The sequence below is a fragment of the Arachis hypogaea genome, chromosome 3, assembly GCF_003086295.3.
Source record: "Arachis hypogaea cultivar Tifrunner chromosome 3, arahy.Tifrunner.gnm2.J5K5, whole genome shotgun sequence".
NCBI lineage: Eukaryota > Viridiplantae > Streptophyta > Magnoliopsida > Fabales > Fabaceae > Arachis > Arachis hypogaea.
Window position 1 is genome coordinate 42207128 of NC_092038.1, and position 7181 is coordinate 42214308.

General features: G+C 33.5%; 1 long non-coding RNA gene across 2 annotated transcripts; it reads right to left on the bottom strand.

Annotated features, from left to right (window-relative positions):
* Positions 1-1487: 1487 nt before the first annotated feature.
* Positions 1488-2950, bottom strand: LOC112790364 (uncharacterized). 2 transcript variants are annotated; one of them, XR_011879841.1, is made up of 3 exons: positions 2544-2950; positions 2066-2155; positions 1488-1900 (listed from the first exon to the last, which is right to left on the bottom strand). It is a non-coding gene; the product is annotated as an uncharacterized lncRNA (long non-coding RNA). The 2 variants fall into 2 exon arrangements; XR_011879840.1 differs by having other exon boundaries at positions 2488-2946.
* Between the last annotated feature and the right edge of the window lie 4231 nt (positions 2951-7181).

Consider the following 7181-nt stretch of genomic DNA (forward strand, 5'->3'; position numbering starts at 1 on the left):
AAGTCTTATCATGAAAAGTTAAGATATAAAATCTTATCATAAAATCTCATAATTAGTAGTAGTAGAACTTTTCAATTAAGATTCATAACAAAAAAAAAATCAAAAAATTCGGTACTTTTTTCAAGAGTTATTTTGAATACTAATCCAGCACCTTATTTTTATGAGTTGCATGCATTTAAGAACAAAATTGAAATACATACGATAGCATATATAAAATAAGATTGAAAGAATTAATGTGCATTGTGTGGTATCACTGTCCCTGTTCGTATCCCTTTCAATGTTTAATTTTAGCAGTGTGCTCCAATAATCATCTTCATTCAATTTATTAATTCTGTCACATAGTCATTTTCATTATTCTTCTTTTAATTATTTTTTTCCAATGGAAAGTTTAATTGAAAAGCAAGCTAAGAGAATTATATTTGTACATGATCAATTTTTTAATTAAATTAATATTAAAATTATGGTTAATAAAGTTAATAAAGTACTGATAATTTAATATAATAAAGTACTATCATAATAAATAAATAAATAAAATATAGATGGCTGATGTATGCACTCACATCACCAAGAAAGAAATGTAGTTTATAAATATAAAGTTTAAGTGAAATTATTCAGTGCACTAAATCTAAATTATTATATCAAAAAACCTTAAATAGTATATATGTGACATTATATTTTTGTTCATTGATAGTGTTTTGCTAATTAAATATCTTCACATCATCACTTTACAGAGTTTGGTAAAAGAACCTAATAAAGCAAGATTAAAGAAAAGCTCCACATTAGTCTAAAAGTTCCTATTCATGACTCTTTTATAAAAGAAATGTTATACAACCAAATGTTCGAGATGCTATGAAGCCTGGTGGGTTGAACATAGGAAGCATGTTGGGGTATAGTGCTATTTTTAATGCAAATATATAGTTGTTAATTGAATGCTGCAAATTGCAGTGTAGAGTTGATTGCACTACCACTTCCTTGGTTTTCTTTTCTCTGTGCTTTTATCACGGAATTACTGTCCAAAATGGCTAATGCATACAAGTCATATACTAACACACATAGGAACATATATTCTGAAATGGTTAGGTAGTTAGATTAGCAAAATTGTATATATTACTAAATGATTAAGAGCTTGACTAGTTGATTGGGACTATAACATTAGGATATTGACTAGTTTTAATAGCTTATAAATTTTATCTATCTATCTAGTAGAAAGCTCTATGTATTATTCAGTCACGTCATCATGAAGATGGATAGTGGCAAATCTTTTATGCAGAAAAACAGAAAATTACTATAAAACTCTCTTTTGATTGATTTATTAAATCTATGTATTTATATGCAATTAAAAGTGATGAAGGGGTAGTACAAATATAAACTAGCCCACTACTGTGTAGTTCTTCAGAGTAAAAAGGCTATGTCATCCGTGCATACCTCTATCCACAGTCAATAAAGTTGAAAAGAACCTTTTCATGAATCACATTTGGGCTCCAAAATGATGGAAAATATAAAATTTTTATTATTCAGTTATAGAAAAATTTTAGGTAATAGTAATTTGCTCTTTTCTCTTTTTCGTATGGTTTAGTAGTCTCAAAGTCATAATACAAAGCATAGTGTGTTTTATATCTTCATCAATATTATGGAAGAGACACGCTGCATAATAGATAAGAGCAAAAGAATAAAGCAACTTATTTACCTAAGATATAAGATTTCTATATGCTACTCTTGGACACCAGAAAAAGTATACTCTGCTCGTACCTGAAGAAGTTAAGAGGATCAACTTTGGTCTTCATAGATAAGACAGGAACATTGACCACTAACCATATGGTTGTGAACAAGATTTGAGTACGCAAAAAAGAGGCCGAGATCAAAGGTACTGAGAGTGCAGAGAAGCTAAAAACAGAGATACCTGAGGAAGTAATGAGCATCCTTTTGTAGGCTATATTTCAAAATACATCTTCTGAAGTAGTTAAGGATAAAACTGACAATAACACAATATTGGGAACAGCAACAGAATCAATATTGTTGGAATTTGGTTTGCTCGAAGATGGTGATTTGATGCACATCGTAATACCTATAAGATAATTAAGGTTGAGCCTTCCAATTCAGTTCGAAATAAGATGTCAGTGCTTGTTAGTCTTCCTAATAGAGGAGTCAGAGCTTTCTGCAAAGGAGCATCAGAAATAATATTAAGAATATGTGACAAAATCATTGATTCTAATGGAAATGATGTTGATCTTCCTGAAGAACAGGCGAATAAAGTTAATGCTCTGAGAACTCTTTCTGTGGTTGTTAAAGATATAGATGCAACAGAAGGAGAAAATAGTATCCTTGATAATGGCTATACTCTGATAATAGTTGGTTTAAAAAGAGAGTTTGTATTAACATCTGTAATTGTAATTCAATTATATAAGACCAAACAACTTCTAATTACATCAAGTTATTCTATTTTCATCATAATTCTAGTCAAAAAGAAATGAAAGCAACACACAATACTTGTGCGGTTGTGCTAGCTAGCTGCAACCACGATTCACATGTTGTAATATATGTACCAATTTCAATTGTTTTTTATCAGCAGCAGCTCCTTCCAGTTACTGAAACCCTAATTAAATTTCATCAGTAGTGAAGAGAAAACGAAGTCAACCAAGAAGACCAGGCAAGAAATTAAAGAATAACTAATATAGCTTGAAATATGTTATTATATATGTGAATTGATGAATTGAAGCATGCAGATTCAAAGGCAGAAGTAATAGCTCCGTCACCAAAGTCGTTAATGGCAATGAACCGTTTCGTGTGTGAGATATGCAAGAAAGGGTTCCAGAGGGACCAGAACCTACAGTTGCACTGGCAAAGGCACAACCTGCCGTGGAAGCTTCGGCAGCGAGAGAAGGAGGTGGTGGTGCGGAAGAAGGTGGACGAGGGTTGAACTTTGGGGGAGTTGCATTTCTGAACTTTGGACGTGGGAGGTGGACGCGGGGTAATGTATTTTTAGTGAATAAAATCGACAACTTATTTATTGATTTTAATTTAAAAAAAAAAAAAGACAACACATATAGCGTCTATTTTATACATTAAATCTACACCGTTTCTTTCATTTTAAAAAGCGATCTAGACTGTTCAAATTTATCAACGGTAACGTTGTTGATAATTTAAATAATAAAATAGACGCCATATCCATCGATTTTAAAATAAAAGTATTTTTAACATCCGGTTAATCGATAGTATGACGATAGTTAAGAAAAATTTAATGCATCATCGAAAAATCGACGACTAAACTGTCGATTTTATTATTTTATTTTTAATTATCTTTTTTTAAAATATCGATAACAAATCGTTGAAAAATATCAATAGGAGAGATTACCGTCAATTTTTTGCATCGATAAATTACTTATCACAAAAACGATATATGTTTATAAGTAATTGGTGCATGTTAAGAACGAAATATATAATAAAGGGTATAAAACACAAATTAACCTATGCGTGTTTATAAGTATAAATTTAATTTTTATTTTATTCATTTAAAAAACCAAAAATTTAACGTAGATATATTTTTAAAATAATTACTTTAGCTATCGTATATATTATTATTATTTATATATTATTAATTTTTATTTTCTTATATCTAATTATTATATGTATTGTCTCTTTCTTTGTGAGATTTGGTTAAAATTATTATTATTGTGCTTATTATATATTCTTTATTTCAGCGGTTCTGTGCGGATTACCACCGATTCTATTATTATTATTATTATTATTATTATTATTATTATTATTATTATTATTATTATTATTATCGGTCTGATTTTTTTATTATTTATTTATCATATGTTGATTATTTACTTATCTTTATATTTTTTAAATTCTCTCTGTATCTGTTACATGTATGCGGTTTTAGATTTAACTCGGTAAAAATTTTTGAAAGATAAATATCTTTAAGTATGTGTATTTTTAAAATTGTATATAAATAATTTATAAATACCTTCTGTTTTTGTGACAGAGAATTTTTGGAGAGTTTTTTGGATTAAACTTCTATTATTCCTTCCATATTTAGTACTTGCTAACTTGGAAAGGACATTCGTTTTACTGTTGAGATTCCGAGTTATGTGTTTAACCTCAGTCTCCGAGAATCGCCTGGGATATTCCAAGCTTTTGTCCAAGTACCTCTTCATATTAGGATCCTTAGCCTGGTACTCTCCATTTATTTGGGAGGTCACCACTTGGACGTCGCTGAACACAACTACTTTGGTTGCGCCGACTTCTTCTGTCAGCTTTAACCCTGCAATCAAGGCTTCATATTCTGCATGATTATTAGAAGTTGGGAATTCAAATTTGAGCGAAACTTCTATTTGAGTTCCCTCTTGGTTGACCAGCGCCCTTCCGACCTTATTGGAGGACCTGTCCACATATAGCTACCATGCTGTGGCGGCTTCCTCTTGGTCTCCTACATACTCCGTTACAAAGTCGGTGAGACATTGGGCTTTAATTGCAGTCCGAGTTTTGTATTTTAAGTCGAACTCGGAGAGCTCTATGACCCATTGAACCATTCTGCCCGTAATATCCGTTTTCTGAAGGATTTGCTTCATGGGCTGCTTCGTTCGAACTTTTATTGTGTGATTTTGAAAATAAGGTCGCAGCCTTCGAGAGGCTACAATTAAGACATACACAAATTTCTCAAATTTTTGGTACCTTAATTCAGGGCCTTATAGAACTTTGCTGATGAAGTATATAGGATGCTGCCCAACCTCGTCTTCCCGTATTAGAGCTGATGCTACAGTTTTGTCGGCTACGGACAAATACAGGACGAGTTCTTTCCCAACTTTAGGTCGGGTCAGAATGAGATGTTAGCTTAAAAACTTTTTGAACTCCTGGAATGCTTCTTCGCACTCAGGAGTCTATTCGAACTGGCATCCTTTTTTTAGTAGAGAAAAGAAGGTAGGGATCTTAATGCTAATCCTGTCAAGAACCTGGAGAGAGCTGCAAGTCGGCCATTCAACTGCTGGACCTCCTTTAAGCAAGTTAGACTTTTTTTTTCTAGGACTGCTTTGCACTTTTCGGGGTTGGCTTCAATCCCCCTTTGTGTGAGCATGAATCCCAAAAATTTTTCTGCCTCCACCGCGAAGGTGCACTTTGTAGGATTCAACCTCATCCCATGCATCCTAATGGTGTTGAAGACTTGTGAGAGGTCAGTCAAGAGGTTGGCCTCATCCTTGGTTTTTACTAACATGTCGTCTACATAAACTTCCATTAGACTCCCAAGGTGTGTGATGAGCGGATATTTTATATGCTTTTTGGGGATAATTTCATATAGTTTTTAGTATGTTTTAGTTAGTTTTTAGTATATTTTTATTAGTTTTTAGGAAAAATTCATATTTCTGGACTTTACTATGAGTTTGTATGTTTTTCTGTGATTTCAGGTATTTTCTGGCTGAAATTGAGGGAGCTGAGCAAAAATCTTATTCAGGCTGAAAAAGGACTACTGATGCTGCTGGATTCTGATCTCCTTGCACTCGGAATGGATTTTTTGGAGCTACACAAGTCTAATCGGCGCGCTCTCAAATGGGTTGGAAAGTAGACATCCAGGGCTTTCTAGCAATATATAATAGTCTATACTTTGCGTGAAGATAAACGACATAAAATGGCGTTTAATGCCAGTTCCATGTTGCCTTCTGGCGTTGAGTGCCAGAAACAGGTTACAAGTTGGAGTTGAACGCCAGAAACAGGTTACAACCTAACGTTTAACTTCAGAAATAGCCCAGGCACGAGAAGCTCAAGTTTCAGTCCCAGCACACACCAAGTTGGCCCCAATAGTGGATTTCTGCACTATCCATTTTAGTTTACTCATTTTCTGTAAACCTAAGTTACTAGCTTAGTATTTAAACAACTTTTAGAGATGTATTTCGTATCTCATGACATTTTTAGATCTAAACTTTGTACTTTTTGATGGCATGAGTCTCTAAACTCCATTGTTGGGGATAAGGAGCTCTGCAGCGTCTCGATGAATTAATGCAATTATTTCTGTTTTCTATTCAAACACGCTTGTTCTATCTAAGATGTTCATTCGCACTTCAATATGAAGAAGGTGATGATCCGTGACACTCATCACCATTCTCAACCTATGAACGCGTGCCTAACAACCACCTCTGTTCTACCTTCGATTGAATGAATATCTCTTGGACTCTTTAATCAGAATCTTCGTGGTATAAGCTAGAATCCATTGGCAGCATCCTTGAGAATCTGGAAAGTCTAAACCTTGTCTGTGGTATTCCAAGTAGGATTCAGGAATTGGATGACTATGATGAGCTTCAAACTCGCGAGTGTTGGGCGTAGTGACAGACGCAAAAGGATCAATGGATCCTATTCCGACATGATCGAGAACCGACAGATGATTAGTCGTGCTGTGACAGAGCATTTGGACCATTTTCACTGAGAGGATGGGAAGTAGCCATTGACAACGGTGACGCCCTACATACAGCTTTCCATGGAAGGAGCCTTGCATGTTTGAAAGTGAGAAAGTATTATGTTACAGGGATTCAGAAGACAAAGCATCTCCAAAACTCCAACATATTCTCCATTATTGTGTAACAAGTACTTATTTTATGCCCTTTCACTTTTTTTACAATTGAAACTAAAGAACCCTATTGGTATCCTGACTAAGAATAATAAGATAACCATAGCTTGCTTCAAGCCAACAATCTCTGTGGGATTCGACCCTTACTCACGTAAGGTATTACTTGGACGACCCAGTGCACTTGCTGGTTAGTTGTGTGGAATTACATAGTGTGAGTTTAATTTTCGTGCACCAAGTTTTTGGCGCTGTTGCTGGGGATTGTTTGAGTTTGAACAACTGACGGTGAATCTTGTTACTTAGATTAGGAAAAAATTGTCTTTTTGTTTAGAGTCACTAGGATTGCATCTTCTATTATTCCTTTTTAAAAATCTTTCAAAAATATTATTTTTCTTTATCAGTTTTTAATTTTTCTTGGAATCTTTTGTTTGAGTTTAGTTTCATATTTTAAGTTTGGTGTCAATTGCATGCTTTTCTTTGTCTTTTAATTTTCGAATTGCATGTTCTTTGTTCTTCCTTGATCTTCAAATTATTCTTGTCAATTTTTCTTGTTTGATCCTTGGTTTGTCTTGTTTTGCGTCTTTTCTTGTTTTTCTTGTGCTTTTTCAAAATATTAGTTTTTAAA